Source organism: Silurus aristotelis (genome assembly GCF_946808225.1).
Source record: "Silurus aristotelis genome assembly, chromosome: 11".
NCBI classification, from domain to species: Eukaryota; Metazoa; Chordata; class Actinopteri; order Siluriformes; family Siluridae; genus Silurus; species Silurus aristotelis.
In genome coordinates this window covers 2,099,013-2,119,768 of record NC_139584.1, presented here as the reverse complement: position 1 = coordinate 2,119,768, position 20,756 = coordinate 2,099,013, and the positions used below count along the sequence as shown (strand labels likewise).

At 41.8% G+C, this 20,756-nt stretch overlaps 2 long non-coding RNA genes across 2 annotated transcripts; both read right to left on the bottom strand.

The window, feature by feature from the left end:
* Positions 1-2,824: 2,824 nt before the first annotated feature.
* LOC310733697 lies at positions 2,825-3,259 on the bottom strand. Its single transcript, XR_014535863.1, has 2 exons — positions 3,214-3,259; positions 2,825-3,044 (listed from the first exon to the last, which is right to left on the bottom strand). It is a non-coding gene; the product is annotated as an uncharacterized lncRNA (long non-coding RNA).
* Positions 3,260-9,594: 6,335 nt separating this feature from the next.
* LOC310733676 lies at positions 9,595-19,055 on the bottom strand. The gene is made up of 8 exons (XR_014535846.1): positions 18,728-19,055; positions 18,629-18,649; positions 16,267-16,332; positions 15,702-15,751; positions 14,030-14,311; positions 13,022-13,183; positions 12,712-12,746; positions 9,595-9,635 (listed from the first exon to the last, which is right to left on the bottom strand). It is a non-coding gene; the product is annotated as an uncharacterized lncRNA (long non-coding RNA).
* Positions 19,056-20,756: the final 1,701 nt, after the last annotated feature.

Below are 20,756 nucleotides of genomic sequence, written 5' to 3'. Positions count from 1 at the left end.
CCGGTTTTGCCTTTTGGGAAAAGAAAAGAAAAAAAAAACAGAGCTACTGTTTTGACTGAAGCCTTTCGGATATAAAGTCTGGTTTTGAACATGAGGATGAGGACGCAGGCAGGAGGAGGATCTCCAGTGTCTTTGCGGTGAAAAAGGCAGCATTTACAGGGCCGTCTCCTGACCCTAATGTACTTCTTATTAATCAGACGCACATATTAGGTTTCAGATGATACAGAAGAGTAACACGGCCTAGTGTACGTGACCGAACGTCCACTCGAGGACACTTGATTTGAGGGCAGGAATCTGTCCGGACGCCACGGCGACACAAAAACACACCTGCTGATATGATTATATTCAGGTAATATCATATTGATTTTGCTGTTTGAAAGCCAGACCTTGCGATATCAATCGATCGATAAATAAATAAAGATCTACCACCTGGCTGTTTTAGACATAGCTGTCAATCAAGTGTGCTCATTAGAATATTAGGCCACACCCACACCAATTTGCCTGATTGCATTTCGTTCGGCAATTTTTTGTTTGCACGAGGACCGTTTTCAAATCTACTCTGCCACACGATTACGAGAAAACGTGAAAGTAGGTCCGCGCGTCCGACCGTGACGTGCCACGAGAAAGACGTGCCGGGTTTACGTTGTGCAGTTTTTACGCTAAAGTGGATCTCTTAAGGTGAATTAGCGGTTATTAACTTTAATATCCCCCAGTTTGTACAGTTGAGTTCACTAAATAGCTACAGAGAACCGCTAATGGCTACAAGTGGCAACGGCGCATCTCTGAGGAGCAAAAGAATTCAATTAACCTGTTGGCCTTTGACACAAATTTTGGGACTCACAGCTGAAATGCCCTACCTAACTTTAAATGTTAACAGTTCCTGATAAAAAATGGGCTTCATACACAATTTAAATATCTCTAAAAAGAAGACACTTTGAGCTTTACTGTCCATCATCAAAGTTGATATTGCTCAAAAAGATATTAAGTTATAGATAATGAAGTGCCAAAGATATACATTTCTTGAATTGAACATTATTTTTATTTCATATATAAATACATGAAATCAGTCCTGGGGCAATACAGAAAAGTACTGGGTTGAAAGCCACATGTCTCATGAGTTTATATTTCAAATTTTATGAAGATTGTCATAACAAATGAGATTCCTACAAACATTTATCTGAGACTGTCTGATCCTTTTCTCCCTCCCTCTGTTTGAGAGACACCTGCTAAACTCAGGTGATCATTCATACTCTATTCATACAGTCTATTCATACGCGTGTCCAGGCAGGTACACTACAGTCAAAGCGAATCGAACAGGCCAAATGTGAGGGTTGTGTGAGAACTGTGTTATTTAAACTTTAAAACGCTACCTGGGAGACTTGATTTGGGACTGCAGGACGTTTTGCAAAAGCCTGTCCACTATGTACAGTAATTTTCTGTGGAAAAAAAAAAACGGCGGCAGCACAGTTTGAGCCAACACACGGCGGTAACCTTAGCGCTCCCCGTCGGGGGTAAAGCAAGTACAGTGGTCCCCGGGTATCGAACGGCTCGGATATCGAACATTCCGGTTAGCGAACGGTTTTCCGAACGAAATTTGGTTCCAGTTATCGAACGCCACCCACGCTGCCCAACACAGCGCGAGGGGAAGAAACTGCTTCCGCTTCAACCATCGCTGAGTAAGCATCTAGCGCAACTTCTGTTTGTGAACAATATTAGTGATATTTAGCGGTCAATATAACTATGAGTAGTGAATTGTAAATTAGCCAACACAAAATACCCGCAGAGATCGGGATAATCCGGCAAAAGGCAGTCCATAAATAATATCCACGGTGCTTTACGGAGGAAGCCCGATTGCGATGAGCTCAATGTGGGCGGGGCATGCATAAGCGAAAAAAACAGGGCATTCCCTGAAGCACCGAGGTATGACAGCCACTGAAGGGGGCGTGGCAGGGGGATTCCTGACAGTATTAATACGGCTAAAACAGGAAAAAATTCTTTGCTGACTCGTGTAAAGTGTGTAAAGTGATTGACACCACACCTGGATCTGGTGCGTTCGAGAAGATAAAGGTGCACTCAGGTTCGTCTGGTGCTTATCCTTTAACCAGAAACCTGTGTGTGTGTGTGTGTCTGTGTGTGTCTGTGTGTGTCTGTGTGTGTGTGTGTGTGTGTGTGTGTGTGTGAGACACGATTACGCTCCAACTACAACCTAACTATAACTTAATGGTGGACGAGTGCAGTTTGGGCACGACTCTTAGCTCTACACCTGTTATCCACAGCATATTAAGTGACAGCTGGAAACTGACGTGGAAGTCAGAGGGGAGCTGAAGGATCTCCGCTTCCTCTGCTCTACCACACCTGACTCAAGTCTTCAGCTCTTCATGAGGGTAAAACTGGAAATGTACAGGAGCACTGGAGAAGTGTTTCACATGCCCTGAACTGTCTCATATATGAAGCTCATGGAAGATGATGTAGATCACTGCTGGGGGTCTCAGTAAAAGGATATGTATGTGTATATATTTATATATATAAAAACTCACCTCCACCATTCTTGTAGCAGAGGTAAGGGAACCTCCACACGTTTCCCCAGTCCGACGGCGAAGCCCACGCAAGACATGATGAAGTCCATCTTTCTGGTCCATGTCTCTCTCTCAGGCTGTCTTTCGCCGCTGGCATCCGCTGGAGTGTTGTTGTTGGCCCTGCTGCTGCACTCTGTAGAAGTGTTGTTGGGGGCCTCGCTGCTGTTATCTATAGGAGTGCTGTTGTTGGCCCTGCTGCTGCACTCTGTAGAAGTGTTGTTGGGGGCCTCGCTGCTGTTATCTATAGGAGTGCTGTTGTTGGCCCTGCTGCTGCACTCTGTAGAAGTGTTGTTGGGGGCCTCGCTGCTGTTATCTATAGGAGTGCTGTTGTTGGCCCTGCTGCTGCACTCTGTAGAAGTGTTGTTGGGGGCCTCGCTGCTGTTATCTATAGAAGGAGTGCTGTTGTTGGCCCTGCTGCTGGCATCTATAGTAGGAGTGCTGTTGGCATTATTCTGTTCTTCTTCTTATCTGCTTCAAAAAAAAACCAGTTAAAGGGTTAACAGGATCTGGTCCTCTGCCTTTTTTTTGAATATCCCTTATAATAAAGGCTTATTTCTGAAGATCAGGTCTTGTTATTTCAAACATATATTCATATTTCTTTAAAAAAAAAAAAAAAAAAAAAAAAAAAAAAGGGCACCTTCAAAAACAATCCACGAAACACTTGAAGGTGAGTCTGAAGAATCACACTGTCAAGTCAAGTCAAGTTTATTTGTATAGCGCTTTTCACAACAGACATTGTCTCAAAGCAGCTTTACAGAAATCAACAGTGAAGGTGAATGGTGTGTGTTTATCCCTGATGAGCAGCCGTGGCGACAGTGGCAAGGAAAAACTCCCCTAGATGTTATGAGGAAGAAACCTTGAGATGAACCAGACTCAAAAGGGGAACCCATCCTCATTTGAGTGGCATCAAGAGTTTGATCATAAATCTTTCAACAGTACAGAACACTGGAGAGTGAGAACTAACATGAGTACTGGAGTATAAGATTATAAGTAAATGTTTTTTTTTACAGTCTTTGGTATAAAAGTAGGAGCTACTGAGCTCAACATTTGTGATCATCACAGATCCAGCATCAGCTTCTCCATGCCAGAGCCTTTAAACATTCCAGGAGGTCCAATGTCAAACTCCACACATGCAGTGGGATCCAACTGGCACTGGTACGTCTCTAGATGGTTCAGGATGTTTGCGAGTTCGGCATCTACTTCTTTAAAGTCCATAATCTTCACGAGGTGGGAGGTGACTGGAGCTGGCCAAACCTCAGGAAGCCTCGGGATGGGGAGAGAAATTAGCTGTCTTCCTGACGGTGTTTGGGGCTCAGACACACTCACCCAGTTTAAGTGCAGATTAAAAACTTATCTTTTTAGCAAAGCCTACACACATGCACATTATCAACTTGTGCTGTTAATATCATGAACAGCAGCTATGCTAATTTCTGAAGCTAAAAAAAGGTCATTAGTGATTTTAACTAGAGCAGTTTCTGTGCTATGATGGGGCCTAAAACCTGACTGAAACTCTTCAAAGATATTGTTCTCTTGCAGGTGGGAACATAACTGGGCAGCGACAATTTTTTCTAAAATCTTAGACATAAATGGGAGATTTGAAATGGTTCTGTAATTCGATAGCGTGTTTGGATCCAGATTAGGTTTTTTAATGAGGGGCTTAATAACTGCTAACTTGAGGGATTTAGGGACATGACCTAACGATAGTGAGGAGTTAATAATATTGAAAAGAGGCTCACCAGCTGTATCGAAGAGAATGAGAAGGATGAGGGTGGTGCAGAAGAGAATGAGAAGGATGAGGGTGGTGCAGAAGAGAATGAGAAGGATGAGGGTGATGCAGGAGAGGATGAGGAGGATGAGGGTGATGCAGGAGAGGATGAGGAGGATGAGGATGGTCCAGAAGAGGATGAGAAGGATGAGGGTGGTGCAGAAGAGGATGAGAAGGATGAGGGTGATGCAGGAGAGGATGAGGAGGATGAGGGTGATGCAGGAGAAGATGAGGAGGATGAGGATGATGAGGTCATTACAGAAGTGGACACAGTGTATTGGATGTAGATGTTACAGATGAGGAAAGTCCTGATTGAAACTGCTTCTGCAGACATATAAAGAGGTGTTTAGTTTAGAACAGGAGAAAAATGTACATTAACAGTATTGACAATACAATTTTTTTCTTTTAAACTGATTCCTCAAATGTTTGTTTCCTCTTTATTATGACAGGTGATCTAATAAATGTGTTCAGCACATACAGGGCCGTATTTATTGACTAATTGGGCATCTGATTACAAAAATAAAATGCTTTACAATTTTTCTGCCTTTCTTGTAAAACAGTAAATTAGAAAATGAATGGATAACAACAATATTAATATTTGATTGGGACTAAAGAGCTGCACATACTGCTGTATTAAACATTACAGAAGAATCAAAAATGATTTTGATAATCACCAATACTGTTAGTTTAGTGCATCTGATTTCATAAAGTTCTATTCAATAGAATGACAGTACGTGTGATGTGTATAAAGATCATATCAATTAAAAAAATATCTTTTCCTGTCCATCACACAGAACTACTGCAGTGTTCATTACACTTCAAATAGAGAGCTGGAGTCACGTGCACTGTTTTTATGCTACTTTTTGTCAGCTTTTGAGATTAACACACTTTAAAAATACTAAAATCGAGTAAAGTTCATATACTTAAGCCATTTACCTGACTATTTTAATTCAATTGTAGATTTTTAATGACTGTTATACAATAAACTGTTTTTCTTTTTTTATTAAACTGGCAGAAATGTGAAAACTGAATAAAACAGAATAAAATTTAATCACTAAACTACATATACATCTTACTATCTTAAAAATAATAATTATAGAGAGTTATTATGGATTTTCAGAAAAGTCTTGATCTTACCTTTCCTTTGTTAATAGCTGCAGTGAGGGGGCGGGGCTCTGCTTCGCGGGAAAAGCGCTCCCAATTCGGCAAACGACATTGTCACGTGTCTGCATTTCCCGGGAAAACGCATTTCCTTTTTTTTTTGCGTAAATTATGTATTTGGAATATTTACATTAATCTTGTGCCGCCATTTATTTGACATAATAAATATTTTAACAAAGAAATTTGTCTGATTACAAATACTTTATTTTAATCCCAGTATTGTTTCAGAAAACTTTAAAGACAAAATGGCCGCACTGACACCTGCACTGTGTTCCAAACCGCACCGTGATGCCTACGAAGGGCACTTCAATAGGAGAGAAAAAGCGATATTTCTGTTCCAAACCGGTTTTATGTATTTAAGGGTGTGTTCCTAATGACTTTCACTATTAAGCCATACACTTTCCAAGGCTGCTGTAATGGTGAATACAGCCTTACAAAAGGTAGGGTGCACTAGTGATCACTACCTCTAAATAGAACACAGCCCTCTCTCAATCCAGGGACTGTTGCAGTAACAAACAGGTTTTAAACAGCAATTAAGGCACATGACACACAATTATCACTTTCATTCCAATCAGCAAAAACATCCTGAAATAAAACTGTTTTATATTTCAAGCATCATGCATTTGATTAGAATTAGACTATTTTTTTTTTTCAACTCTAAAGTGAGAAATTTATAGTGAGAATTATGAGAACTGTATAGTAAGAACTTTACAGTGAGAACTCCATAGTGGGAACTCTTATAGTGATAGCTCTATAGTTAGAACTCTATGGTGGGAACTTTATAGTGGGAACTCTTTAGTGAGAACTGTACATTGGGAACTTTATATGAACACTGTACAGTAAGAACTCTAGTGGAAACTGTAAAGTGAGAACAGTATAGTAATAACTTTACAGTGAGAACTCTATAGTTAGAACTCTATGGTGAGAACTCTGTAGTGAGAACTCTGTAGTGAGAACTTTACAGTGGGAACTGTACATTGAGAACTTTATAGTGAGAATTATGAGAACTGTATAGTAAGAACTTTACAGTGAGAACTCCATAGTGGGAACTCTTATAGTGATAGCTCTATAGTTAGAACTCTATGGTGGGAACTTTATAGTGGGAACTCTTTAGTGAGAACTGTACATTGAGAACTTTATATGAGAACTGTATAGTGATAACACCATATATTTAGAACTCTATGGTGGGAATATTATGGAGAGAACTTTATAGTGGGAACTCTTTAGTGAGAACTGTACATTGGGAACTTTATATGAACACTGTACAGTAAGAACTCTAGTGGAAACTGTAAAGTGAGAACAGTATAGTAATAACTTTACAGTGAGAACTCTATAGTTAGAACTCTATGGTGAGAACTCTGTAGTGAGAACTCTGTAGTGAGAACTTTACAGTGGGAACTGTACATTGAGAACTTTGTATGAGAACTGTATAGTGAGAACTCTATATTAAGAGTTCTATATAATATTCAGAGACAAAAAGAAAAGTCGAGACGCACGAGTGTTGCCATGGAGTTAGTTGGTTTATTGCCAGTTGTTGCTCTGATATGGGTGAGTGGATCTTCAGCACACAGTCACAGTGGTGTAAAGCATGAAGCCCTTCAAACATTAACATCATCAGTGATCAAATCCTGCACAAGCAATGACTTTAGTTACAGCACGAGTCGTTATGTTTATTACTACTTCAGCTTACGAATGGAAGACTGTGGGTACGGCTCACGGCATGTCACCAAGCACAACGATGAAAGAGTTCATCACTACTTTTACTACGTTAGTAAGAGAACCTTCGAAACAGTAACTCGACCCAAAGCTTTAGTGTTTCGGTCCACCAACAATATAACGTGCTGTAATATATTATCAAAAGAAAAGAACTTTCTCGAGTTAGAACTGGATTCGAAACTCTGAAGCCAAAAGTTTATGGTATTCTATTGAAGAGTTCACTATTCCGAACAAAGATAATCACTGCTGATCCGCTAGAATTTTTTTTCTTTTTTTTTATTGTTAATGCTGGTTAATTGAACTGATAAAACACTTCAAATCAAACATTGAATTGAAAGATTTTGATTACAGATTTACATTTTACAGCTTTTCATTTCTAAAAGAGTAAAAGTCAGTCGTTTAGGAATATAGAGGAATTCAGATACAGACGTTTTATTATTCATTCATTCATTCATTAATCGGCGTATTCAAATACGTATTCAAATGTCTCAGTGTTTCTCAAAAACAACACTGAATCATATCATCAATATCATCAACCCTTTCCACAGTCACATCTTTATCAAAAACTCATCCTGCAGCAAACTTTGAAAATATACCTCACAGATAAATTATATATATATATATATATATATATATATATATATATATATATATATATATATATATATATATATATATATATATAAATGTATATATGAATGTATATATGTATATGTGGTAGCTAAAATAAATAATAATAAATAAATAATTTAATAGTGGATGAATAATAAATGATTGTATTAATGTTGTCTGACAATCGATCATTTGATTGCTTTTGTCTTGGCTGTAATTCTCACCTGAGTCGGGAGGGGGCGCGCTGCTCAAACAATACACCTACAGTGAAGCAGCAGCAGCTCCGTGTCACTTGTTTTTTTATTTACATTTATCTCCCCTCATCAGGTACGGAAAATATTATTAGAGTCGAAAATATGTGTTTTCACATGTTGTAGTTATTTTAAAGAATATAAATGACACTATTTAAAACGTTTAAGTTCTTGTTATTAGCAGTGTAAAAGTTTGTCTTGTATGTGTTAGTTACAATTCTCATGCTAGTCATGGAGACCATGCGGTCTCACAAATAGCATAATACAAGTTAATTTCTGAATAGAATGTGTTTTTCTTTTGATGAATAATGCAACAGTTATAACTAGGGATGCACCGAATATTCGGCCACCGAAAATGTTCGGTTTTCGGCCAAAAGACTTTGATCAGCGAAAAAACACGGGCGAAACAGTGTGTTGTGATGACGCAAACAGAAACCGCGCCCTGCACGTGCATGTCTAAAGCAACATGTCTGCGGTGTGGACGTATTTCAGTAATATCTGAGAAAGACCCACGGAGAGCGATTTGCAAAACATGTAATGCCGAAATGTCAAGATGGGGTGCGTCTGCAAAGACTTTCTCCACGTCGGGTTTAATTTATCACCTGAAATCCAAACATCCCGATCGCTATGCTGAATATGAGAGGAGCACGCGCAGAAAAGCAAAACCCCTCCGAGCACGCGCACTCCGTCTGTGCTGGAGGTTTTTGAAAAGGCAGGAAGTTTCCCAGTGATATTGTTGTATCTTTAAGCAGTTGCACTTTCTGAATGCACTTTGTTTTTATAAAAGAACATATTTAATTTTACAACCTTTCAGCAGGCCAGAGGGCCTGTACATTTAAGTTAAACATTTAAGTTTTAATTTTTATTTATTTTATCCTGTGCATTGTTGCAATGTGCTATAAATAAATATTTTCATAATTTGTAATTGATTTATTCTTTGAAACTTTAATATTAATTTATGCAATTGAAATGCCTTAATTTTAGTACGGTTAGTACACAATCATAGCCATAAATGCAATAGGAATAATAATTGGCATCATTTCTTTCGGTGTTTCGGTTTTCGGCCAAGAATTTTCATTTCGGTGCATCCCGAGTTATAACCTGTAATTTACTGGGGTTTAAAAGATGTCACAAAGATTCACACAACAAGTAATGTGTTTGTACTGACATGTGTATATAAAAAAAAATGAATAATTTGTGCTGACAAAAGTTTCTTGTTGTCATGCAGCATGTTCTAGTTGTATATAATACATGATAGAGAATTGTATTATATTATATCTGTATACTGTAACTGTATAGAAGTAATCATTATATATATATGTTGAAATCTCTTAAAGTGATGTCACTCATTTGAATATTTAAAAATACTGTTTTGATTGTTTATAAAGAAAAAAACAATTCACCTACAGTGAAGCAGCAGCAGCAGCAGCTCCGTGTCACTTGTTTTTTATTAACATTTATCTCCCCTCATCAGGCGGTGTGGGTACTACATTTTTGGAGGCACCAGCGAGGAATGAATGCAGTGCGAGTTGGCTTCCAGTGCCATTCAGCCTGCTAGTCATTCCAGGTGACCAGTGGAATGAAGACGTTTGGTGTCCGTTTCGAGCCAGGAAGGAAAGTGCAAGCAATCTGAGGTTAATCTTCGATACCAGGAGCGCTGCAGAACTCCAGCCAGCTAAGAACATTTCTTCTATCACTTTGCACACATCTAGAGATTGAGTAACTCATGGATCACTTAGAGGACTTGAAGCTTGAGGTGACAGGAGCATTATATGCTCTCTCAAAAGATAACCTTCTTGAACTATGTGAGTTTCTAAGAATTGAGTGTGAATATGCCATTAGCCAAAGTCGTTGTTAGATTTTTATCATGCCCAAACGAAACTTAATTCTTGGAGAGGTTTCAAATCAAATCAAATCAAATTTTATTCATCACATACACACACATACAGGGTACGACATGCAGTGAAATGCTTTATACGACGGTCCGGCATGAGGGAATAGGATGGGGAAAAAAGAAAAGAAGCAGATAAATAAAGGATAAAGTATAAAAAAACATTATAACATAAAATATAAGAATTTAAAGATATATAAAGATATATGTATGTGAAACAAAGAGAAAAATGTATATACAAAAAAATTCTTATGGCAGTAGACAGTGAAACAGTAAACCGTAAACAATGTGTAACAGAGTGTAAACAATAGACAATTTTTGTGGTGGGTTGTCCATAAAGTGTCCGTGTGCGGTATGGTGTGGTGTAAAGGTCCGTAAGTGTCCGTGTGCGGTATGGTGTGGTGTAAAGGTCCGTAAGTGTCCGTGTGCGGTATGGTGTGGTGTAAAGGTCCGTAAGTGTCCGTGTGCGGTATGGTGTGGTGTAAAGGTCCGTAAGTGTCCGTGTGCGGTATGGTGTGTGGTATGGTGTGGTGTAAAGGTCCGTAAGTGTCCGTGTGCGGTATGGTGTGGTGCAAAGGTCCGCAAGTGTCCGTGTGCGGTATGGTGTGGTGCAAAGGTCCGCAAGTGTCCGTGTGCGGTATGGTGCGGTGTAAAGGTCCGCAAGTGTCCGTGTGCGGTATGGTGCGGTGCAAAGGTCCGCAAGTGTCCGTGTGCGGTATGGTGCGGTGCAAAGGTCCGCAAGTGTCCGTGTGCGGTATGGTGCGGTGCAAAGGTCCGCAAGTGTCCGTGTGCGGTATGGTGCGGTGCAAAGGTCCGCAAGTGTCCGTGTGCGGTATGGTGCGGTGCAAAGGTCCGCAAGTGTCCGTGTGCAGTATGGTGCGGTGCAAAGGTCCGCAAGTGTCCGTGTGCGGTATGGTGCGGTGCAAAGGTCCGCAAGTGTCCGTGTGCGGTATGGTGCGGTGCAAAGGTCCGCAAGTGTCCGTGTGCGGTATGGTGCGGTGCAAAGGTCCGCAAGTGTCCGTGTGCGGTATGGTGCGGTGCAAAGGTCCGCAAGTGTCCGTGTGCGGTATGGTGCGGTGCAAAGGTCCGCAAGTGTCCGTGTGCGGTATGGTGCGGTGCAAAGGTCCGCAAGTGTCCGTGTGCGGTATGGTGCGGTGCAAAGGTCCGCAAGTGTCCGTGTGCGGTATGGTGCGGTGCAAAGGTCCGCAAGTGTCCGTGTGCGGTATGGTGCGGTGCAAAGGTCCGCAAGTGTCCGTGTGCGGTATGGTGCGGTGCAAAGGTCCGCAAGTGTCCGTGTGCGGTATGGTGCGGTGCAAAGGTCCGCAAGTGTCCGTGTGCGGTATGGTGCGGTGCAAAGGTCCGCAAGTGTCCGTGTGCGGTATGGTGCGGTGCAAAGGTCCGCAAGTGTCCGTGTGCGGTATGGTGCGGTGCAAAGGTCCGCAAGTGTCCGTGTGCGGTATGGTGCGGTGCAAAGGTCCGCAAGTGTCCGTGTGCGGTATGGTGCGGTGTAAAGGTCCGCAGGTGTCCGTGTGCGGTATGGTGCGGTGTAAAGGTCCGCAGGTGTCCGTGTGCGGTATGGTGCGGTGTAAAGGTCCGCAGGTGTCCGTGTGCGGTATGGTGCGGTGTAAAGGTCCGCAGGTGTCCGTGTGCGGTATGGTGCGGTGTAAAGGTCCGCAGGTGTCCGTGTGCGGTATGGTGCGGTGTAAAGGTCCGTAGGTGTCCGTGTGCGGTATGGTGCGGTGTAAAGGTCCGTAGGTGTCCGTGTGCGGTATGGTGCGGTGTAAAGGTCCGTAGGTGTCCGTGTGCGGTATGGTGCGGTGTAAAGGTCCGTAGGTGTCCGTGTGCGGTATGGTGCGGTGTAAAGGTCCGTAGGTGTCCGTGTGCGGTATGGTGTGGTGTAAAGGTCCGTAAGTGTCCGTGTGCGGTATGGTGTGGTATAAAATAAAATAAATATAAAGTGCACTTTGCTGTACAAGTCCAGAGCTTAAAGTGTCGTGGTGCTAAAGGTGAGATATGTACAGAGAAGAAGTGTGATGATGGAGAGAGTGGGCCAGTCTTTAGATCGTTTTCCATACGACCTGCGATATCAGGGAAGAAGAAATACACAGCAATGCAGCAAATGTTCTTCCTCTTCTGTTTATTGCAGACACATAACGTATATATACACATACAGAGAAAAAGGCTGACCTGACGTTGTTTCCTGTTTAGATAAGAGGATATACTAGCCGGAGATGTGTGAGCCCAGATAAGACTCCCTGTTTACCTTACATACTAACATCGTAAATATTCTATAGACACTGAACAGACAAAGGAATGTGTGTGAAACAGTGTGAAAACCGTCTTAACACTAACAGTTCTTCATCTCTTATTTCTGTGATTGTGAAACACATTGAGAGAGAAGCATTAGAGGAGCTAGAAGATGCTGGTATGTCAGAGCTTTTGTGTCTAAAAGACAAAATCAGTGAAATTCAGTGTGCTAATGCAAACAGCGATTCAGAAAAACACACAGCACAGACATCTAAGAAAGTGACTTTAGATGCAGTACCAGAAACTACAGAGCAGGAAAAACTGCAAAAAGAAATTGACAAGATACAGTTAGCTCTCCAAAAGTTACTTGAGCAAAAACAAGGTGCAGCAAATCGCAGATACCAAAACACTAGCACACTACAACACACAAACATACCACAAAGCCCTAACACATTACCAAGCTCAAACATACAGCAAGACACAAGCACATACCTGCATCCAGTGCCATCTTGACCAGTCATGCTTTCCTGGAACAGAGAGTTTAAAATATCAGGACAAATTGGTGAGCATGGACAAAAAGACAAACTCACCTTTTCAAGTTTGGCCCATCAAATTGAGCATGGACTGAGCAGGGGGTTTCAGAGTTTGAAATTGTGGATGCAGTAATAAGAGCAATAGCACCAGGTATGCAGCTGCGTAGCTACCTGTAAGGAAAATCAAACCTAACCCTGCCCATTTTTAGACGCATTCCACGAGCACATTATCAAGAAAAAGTGGCAACTGAATTGTACAAGCAGCTTACTTTAGAAGTACAGAATAGCAAGGAGACCCCACAAAGCTTCCTCGTTTGTTGTCTCTTGATTTGAAGCAAAAGATCCTGTTTGCATCTCAGGAAGCGGAATCCAGTTTGAAATATGACCCAATCCTGGTTCAGAGCATGTTTCTCCACACTGTCCTGACTGGTCTGCAAAATGAAAGTATTGGAAGTGACCTGCAACCTTACTTGACAATAACTGATGTGAGTGATGAACTTCTCTTAGACAAGGTCAATGTTGCATGCGCAATTGAAACGGAGCGTCAAAACAAGAAGAAGCTTCTGTCCCAACAGAACATCAAAGTGAATCCAGTGCCGGCTAATGAAGTTGCTGTTGAAAAGAAAGTCAAGACACAGTGTCACAAAAACACAGAGAAACTTGAACCTGACATTTTAAGCGAGTTAAAAGAAATGCGGTCTGACATGGCATTGTTGAAGGATCTCGGTGTGGAGGTGTCTCAAATTAAAGAATCCATATGACCGCCTCAGATAATGTCCACACACTGTCCCACCCATGTGAGGGATCAAGCCGGCGTGCAACCACCTCAGTCTCTGTACCCGACTCCAAGTTATCTGCAGCCCTACGACAGGAGAAGGGGAGCATTCCAACGGCAACAGTGGCTCCCTGCACAACATTACCATCCTCCTTCAACTCGTGTGAGGAAATGTCTGGCCTGTCAGCAAAGTGGATTGGATGTGTACTGCACTCATTGCTATAGATGTGGCAGCGCGAGGGCCAATAATGTACAGAGACCAGTCGTTTAACGGGACAGGGTCACCACTACGGTACAGGGAGTGACCAGCCATATAACAAAGTTCCCACAAAGCTGTGCGCATTGTGGCATCATGGATCCTGAACTCATATTGCGACAATATGACATAATGGGAAGCAGTGTCTTGTACAGTGTTCCATCCAAGGCCAGCTTGTTGATGCATTATGGGATACAGGATCTCAAGCGTGTATAGTGGATGAGCTGTGGAAAAATGAACACTTACCAAATATCAGATTGAGAAACGTTGCAGAGGTAGTTGATGTGCCTAGAGGACTCCGCCTTGTGGCAGCGAATGGACAGGACATTCCCTTTACAGGATGGATGGGAGTAACTTTTGGTTTGGCATCAAATGAATCGAAAACAAAAGAACTTGTCATACTTGTGTTGGTAATGAGGGGCAGACAGCTTGGTCATCCTATTATCGGATACAACGTGATTGAGCAAATGATGAACAACAAGGAATTAACTCAGCCAATCACCACTGAATCTTTAAAAACAGTTCTTTCTAGTGTGGAAAGAGAAAAAGTCCAAGCTTTTATTGAGTGAGTTCATGCAGAAACACCATGTGAATATTTATTCAAAAAAACAAAAGGAAATGTTCATGTGCCCAAACACACATCTGTTCAAATTGAATGCAGAGTGCAGTCGCACCGACCAAAAGAAGAGGAGACGTTGCTTATGTTTGAGCCTGATGTTACCCCACAGTGGGCAGAGGGGTTGGAGTTCTGTGAGACGATTGTGACCCTGCGGCAACATACTTCTCCATACATAATTCTCAGTGTTCAGAACCCCACAGATCATGACTTACTGTTAGCAGGCAAGATGGTCATAGGCACAGTACAACCAGTACAGGCAGTTTATCCAACTGCTGCTTTTGAGGGACCGTGCTTAACTTCTGCGAGTATCAAACAAATAAAAAATGAAACCAGCCATACCTCCAACATCACGTGTGTTCCGCCAGTTCACTTGAGCCATCTCGACGATGAACTTCTCTTAGACAAGGTCAATGTTGCATGCGCAAATAAAACAGGGCGTCAGAACAAGAAGAAGCTTCTGTCCCAACAGAACATCAAAGTGAATCCAGTGCAGGCTAATGAAGTTGCTGTTGAAAAGAAACTCAAGACACAGTGTCGCAAAAACACAGAGAAACTTGAACCTGACATTTTAAGCGAGTTAAAAGAAATGCTGTCTGACATGGCATTGTTGAAGGATCTCAGTGTGGAGGTGTCTCAAATTAAAGAATCCATACGACAGCCTCAGATCATGTCCACACAATGTCCCAACCATGTGAGGGATCAACCCGGCGTGCAACCACCTCAGTCTCTGTACCCGACTCCAAGTTATCTGCAGCCCTACGACAGGAGAAGGGGAGCATTCCAACGGCAACAGTGGCTCCCTGCACAACGTTACCATCCTCCTTCAACTTGTGTGAGGAAATGTCTGGCCTGTCAGCCAAGTGGATTGGATGTGTACTGCACTCATTGCTATAGATGTGGCAGCAGCGACCATTTCTTGGCTGGTTGCAGAGCGCGAGTGCAATAATGTACAGAGACCAGTCGTTAAACGGGACGGGGTCAACACCGCGGGACAGGGAGTGACCAGCCATATAACAAAGTCCCCACAATGCTGTGCGCATTGTAGCATCATGGATCCTGACCTCATATTGCGACAGAGGGGTTGGAGTTCTGTGAGACAATTGTGACCCTGTAGCAACATACTTCTCCACACATAATTCTCAGTGTCCAGAACCACACAGATCATGAATTAATGTTATCAGGCAAGATGGTTATCGGCACAGTACAACCAGTACAGGCAGTTTATCCAACTGCTGCTTTTGACGGACCGTGCTTAACTTCTGCGAGTATCAAACAAATAAAAAATTAAACCAGCCATACCTCCAACATCACGTGGGTTCCGCCAGTCGACTCGAGTGATCTCGATGAGCCTGAAAAACAAATTGTTCAACAAATGTTAAAAGAGGAAGCGGCTTCATTCTTCAAATCTGAGAGCCACATGGGTTGCATAGAAAAGCTGCAACTAGCCATTTCGCTGAAAGACACTACCCCTGTTGCACGCACTTACCAGTCAGTGCACAAGGATGGGTACAGAAATCAAACTCGCCATATGCCTCACCTGTTGTATGCGTCAGGAAAAAAGGGCTTCATGCCCAAGGAGAGTCGACCATTAACAGCCTTTGTGACACCATGGGGCTTATATGAGTGGATCCGGATACCTTTCGGCCTGATGAATGCTCCTTCTGCTTTTTAGCGCTGCGTGGAGGAGTGCCTGGATAAGCTAAGAGATAACATCTGTGTTCCCTATCTGGATGACATTTTAGTTTTCAGCAACACCTTTGAAAATCACGTAGAGGATGTGAGAAAAGTCTTGCACAGATTGAGACAGTATGGAATAATGTTAAAGCCTAGTAAATGTAAACTATTTGAGCGTGAAGTACAGTACCTTGGGAGGATTGTGTCTGCAGAAGGGAGTAAGATGGATCCAGCCGATACAGCTGCTGTGACAAACCTGAAAGAGAAGAGACCTAGTACAGTCGGGCAACTGCGAGCAGTCATGGGCCTGTTGAGCTACTATCGACAGTATATAAAAGATATCTCCAGAATTGCAGGACCCTTGTATGACCTGCTGAAACAAACTGAGACAAACAAAGAGGAGTGCAAAGAGGCAAAGAATTGACAGTGGAAAGGAAAAAAAAGGGGAGTGCCCTCTCAAATGCCAATCGTGTGGACGGACAGGCACCAAGAGATACTGGAGGGACTGATGGACTGTCTGGTTAAGCCTCCTGTTCTCGCATTTCCCGACTTTTCCCAGCTGTTCGTACTCCATACTGATGCATCAAATCAGGAAATTGGAGCATTTTTGTATCAAGAACAAGACGCAAAGCTTAGTCATCGCGTACGGATCCCAAACATTGACAGGTGTGGAAAAGAAGTACCACCTCCATTCAGGCAAACTGGAGTTTCTGGCCTTAAAGTGGGCTGTCACTGAAAAATTTTAAGATTATTTGTACTATGCACCCACATTCACTGTGTTTAGTGATAATAATCCACTCACCTATGTTTTGACCAGTGCAAAGTTAAATGCAACGGGATGTAGATGGGTGGCAGAACTTGCGGATTTTCATTTTAACATCAAATACAGAAAATGTGGACGCAGACAGCCTATCCAGAATACCCCTAAACATTGAAACAATAATGAAAGTGTGTACAGAGGAATTATCATCTGACTGTGTCGAAGCGACCATCCAAGCAGTAGAGCATTCCAACCTTTCCTGGACTGCCATGATTTCTTTTGATGACACCCAGTCATCGGAGCACATATACGTGAGCCATTGCCCATGGATGAGATCAGACAAGCACAGCGAAATGATGACCACATTGGACCCATTTTACAGTTTAAGGTGTCTGACAAAAAGCCAACAGGACATCTATTGAAGACCTTGATTGCACAAAGTAAATGTTTACTGCGCAGCTGGGACAAACTTTTCTTGGGAGATGATGGCATCTTCCGTAGAAAGACGAACACCCGAACACAGCTGATCTTACCTGCAAAGTATTAGAAACATGTGCTGAGAGAATTACATGACAACATGGGTCATCAAGGCTTAGATCGGACAATGTCATTAATCAGAGAAAGGTTCTATTGGCCACGAATGAACTATGATGTTGATCATTATGTGACCAAAAGTTGTGCTTGCCTGAAACAAAAGAAACCATGCAAAGAGACCAGAGGACCTCTCCAAAATATTGTCACTACTCACGAGATTCGACAGTTCGAGATTGTTTCCATTGATTTTTTTTTTTTACATCTGGATAGATGTAAAGGAGGGTATGAGTACATCTTGATCGTAGTTGACCACTTCACACGATTCGCACAAGCTTACGCAACTGCCTGAAAATCGGCTAAAACTGTTGTTGACAAGTTGTTTAACGACTACGCTCTAAAGTTTGGTTTCCCGCAAAGGATTCATCATGACCAAGGAGCAAAGTTTGAAAACCAACTGGTTGCTCAGTTGAAGAAGAGTTGTGGAGTTGCAGGATCAAGAACAACACCGTATCACCCCCAAGGAAATGGGCAGGTTGAACGTTTCAACCGAACGCTACTACAAAACGTTGACTGAAAATCAGAAAACCAACTGGAAAGAGTCCCTTAACAAGCTTACCTTTGCATACAACAGCACACGATGCGAAGTAACAGGATTTTTACCATTTTACTTACTGTTCGGAAGGTCCCCAAGGTTGCCTGTGGAACTGCTGTTTGGCTTGACCTCTAAAAACAGGAACTATGGACTATAAATAGTATGTTAAGAAATGGAGACAAGAAATGCAAGAAGCTTTTGAAATTACCAGACAGACAGCGAAGAAGTCTGCAGAGAGGAATAAGAAGAATTATGATGGGAAGGTGAGACGTTTCATTTTGTGCCCTGGAGATCGTGTCCTAGTGCAAAACTTGACACCACGAGGTCGGACCGGAAAGCTCCGCAACCACTGGGAAGATGTTGTACACACAGTAGTACGTCAAGTAAGAGAAGGGAGTCTGATTTATGAAGTGAAACCAGAACAAGGAAAGGGAAGATCTCGTGTTCTTCACCGTAACCTCTTACTGTCTTGCGATTACCTACCATTGGAGGTTGAACTCAGGAAGGAGTCAAAGACAAAGAAGATAGAGAACAAACAAAGGTCAGCTGAAGAAGATGAGTCTAGTCCAGAAGAAGAGGAGGATGGAGACTATTACTATTACTTACCTGCTGTGCAGCATCAGCAACCTGTGGAAGAAAACAGCGAATTAGATAACACACACTTACCTGTTGTCCAGCCCAGTGAATCTGAAAAGGAAAGAAGAGAAGTTAACCCAGAGATAACGAATGCTGATGAAACAGCTCAAACAATGAATAAATGCTCACTTCAACAGGAATGTGATGTGATGGATGAGGGACAACCTGATGATGTAGCAGATGCTTATGCAGCCTCAGACGAAAGTAACAGTGAAGGAGAACAGGGGTACAGATGGCCCAGGAGAGAGAGGAGACCCCTGAAAACATTCACCTATGATTACCTGGGAACCCCTGCATGCTATAGTGTACAGCATCCAAACACAATATCATTTTACCCTACACCATATGAAATGCAGAACTTTACACCATGGACATACCCAGTGTCACAGTATCAGCCAGTATATTTATATGCACACTAAAAAGACCTGAAATAGCGTGAAAAAGGGGTCATAGTTAAAGAAGACAACAGACCATAATGTCCAGTATAGTCCTTTATTGAAGAACTGTACATACAGTTAACCTGCAGTACATTTTGAATTTGTATGTAATACAGCCCCACCCTAAAAAGAGAAAAAAAAGACAAAAACAGAAAAGGGGTAATGTCGGGACGACATTTATTTTCGAAGGGGAGAGTAAATAATAAAATAAATAATAAAGAAATAATTTATTAGTGAATGAATAATAAATGATTGTATTAATGTTGTCTGACAATCGATCATTCGATGGCTTTTGTCTTGGCTGTAATTCTGACCTGAGTGGGGAGGGGGCGCGCTGCTCAAACAATACACCTACAGTGAAGCAGCAGCAGCTCCGTGTCACTTGTTTATTTATTAACATTTATCTCCCCTCATTAGGCGGTGAGGATACTACAAAAACACTTCAAATCAAACATTGAATTGAAAGATTTTGATTACAGATTTACATTTTACAGCTTTTTATTTCTAAAAGAGTAAAAGTCAGTCGTTTAGAAATATAGAGGAATTCAGATACAGACGTTTTATTATTCATTCATTAATTAATTAATCGGCGTATTCAAATACGGTCAAAACGTTCTGATTAAAGAAAAATCTGATTCTTTCCTAGATTTTTCTAAAACGCTCTCGATGAAGACACAACATTAACCCGGAACAAACAACAGTTCAATTGCAGTAAGCGAGTCTTTGGGACGAAGCTACTGTCCAGAACACGTTTTTTTTTTATGTCGGGCTTTTTTTCTTTACTTTTCCACGTACAATGACTAAACAACATTTTATCAGCTGACCATCCCAGGGTGCTGTGAGATGAAGTGGAAATCAGGAAAAGGGGAGGAACTCTCCAGACGTTCAATTCAGTCGTGTTTGGTCCCTGGGTGGTCAGCGGAAAATACTGAAATTTAACACATAAAGCACACACACACACACACACACACACACTCGCGCACACACACATACACTCGAGCTCGACACTTATGACAGACAACGTATATAATTGTTCTGTCTCAGTGTTTCTTAAAAACAACACTGAATCATATCATCAATATCATCAACCCTTTCCACAGTCACATCTTTATCAAAAACTCATCCTGCAGCAAACTTTGAAAATATACCTCACATATACACACACATATATATATATATCGTTTTTTTCCCCTTGCAGCCAAACCTACACTCTGAGCTTCCGTTCTACAGGGAAATCTGAAGTGTGATGAACTGAGAGTTAAACACTGGAGTGTTGTAAGTGTTAATATAGTGTACGTGGGTGATAGTGAGTCTTACCAATAAATGCAATAAAAGTGTATGCAATAAGTGCAATAAACAGGAATTGTTACTTACAGTTGTCCGTTACTTCGTACCTCCTCGGCAGTCAAAAAAAAAAGAAAAAATGTAAAATAAAATAAGCGATTAACCTAACACTTATTCTCTGGTGTTTTATTAGTCCGGCCTGAACAGACAGGAATACGTTAGTAAGACTGAATAATACACTACAGAAGGGAGAATGTGGAGTGAACGTCTATTTTGGCCCTTAAATACAGTGGACCCGGTTGCTGTTTCTACAGCAATTCTATTAGTGTAGATTTCATTGTGTACGTTTTTATCCGTGTGTGTGTGTGTGTGTGTGTGTGTGTGTGTGTGTCCTCCTCGTCTCGAGCACGTGTAAGTGACGATAGATTTGGGCTGTA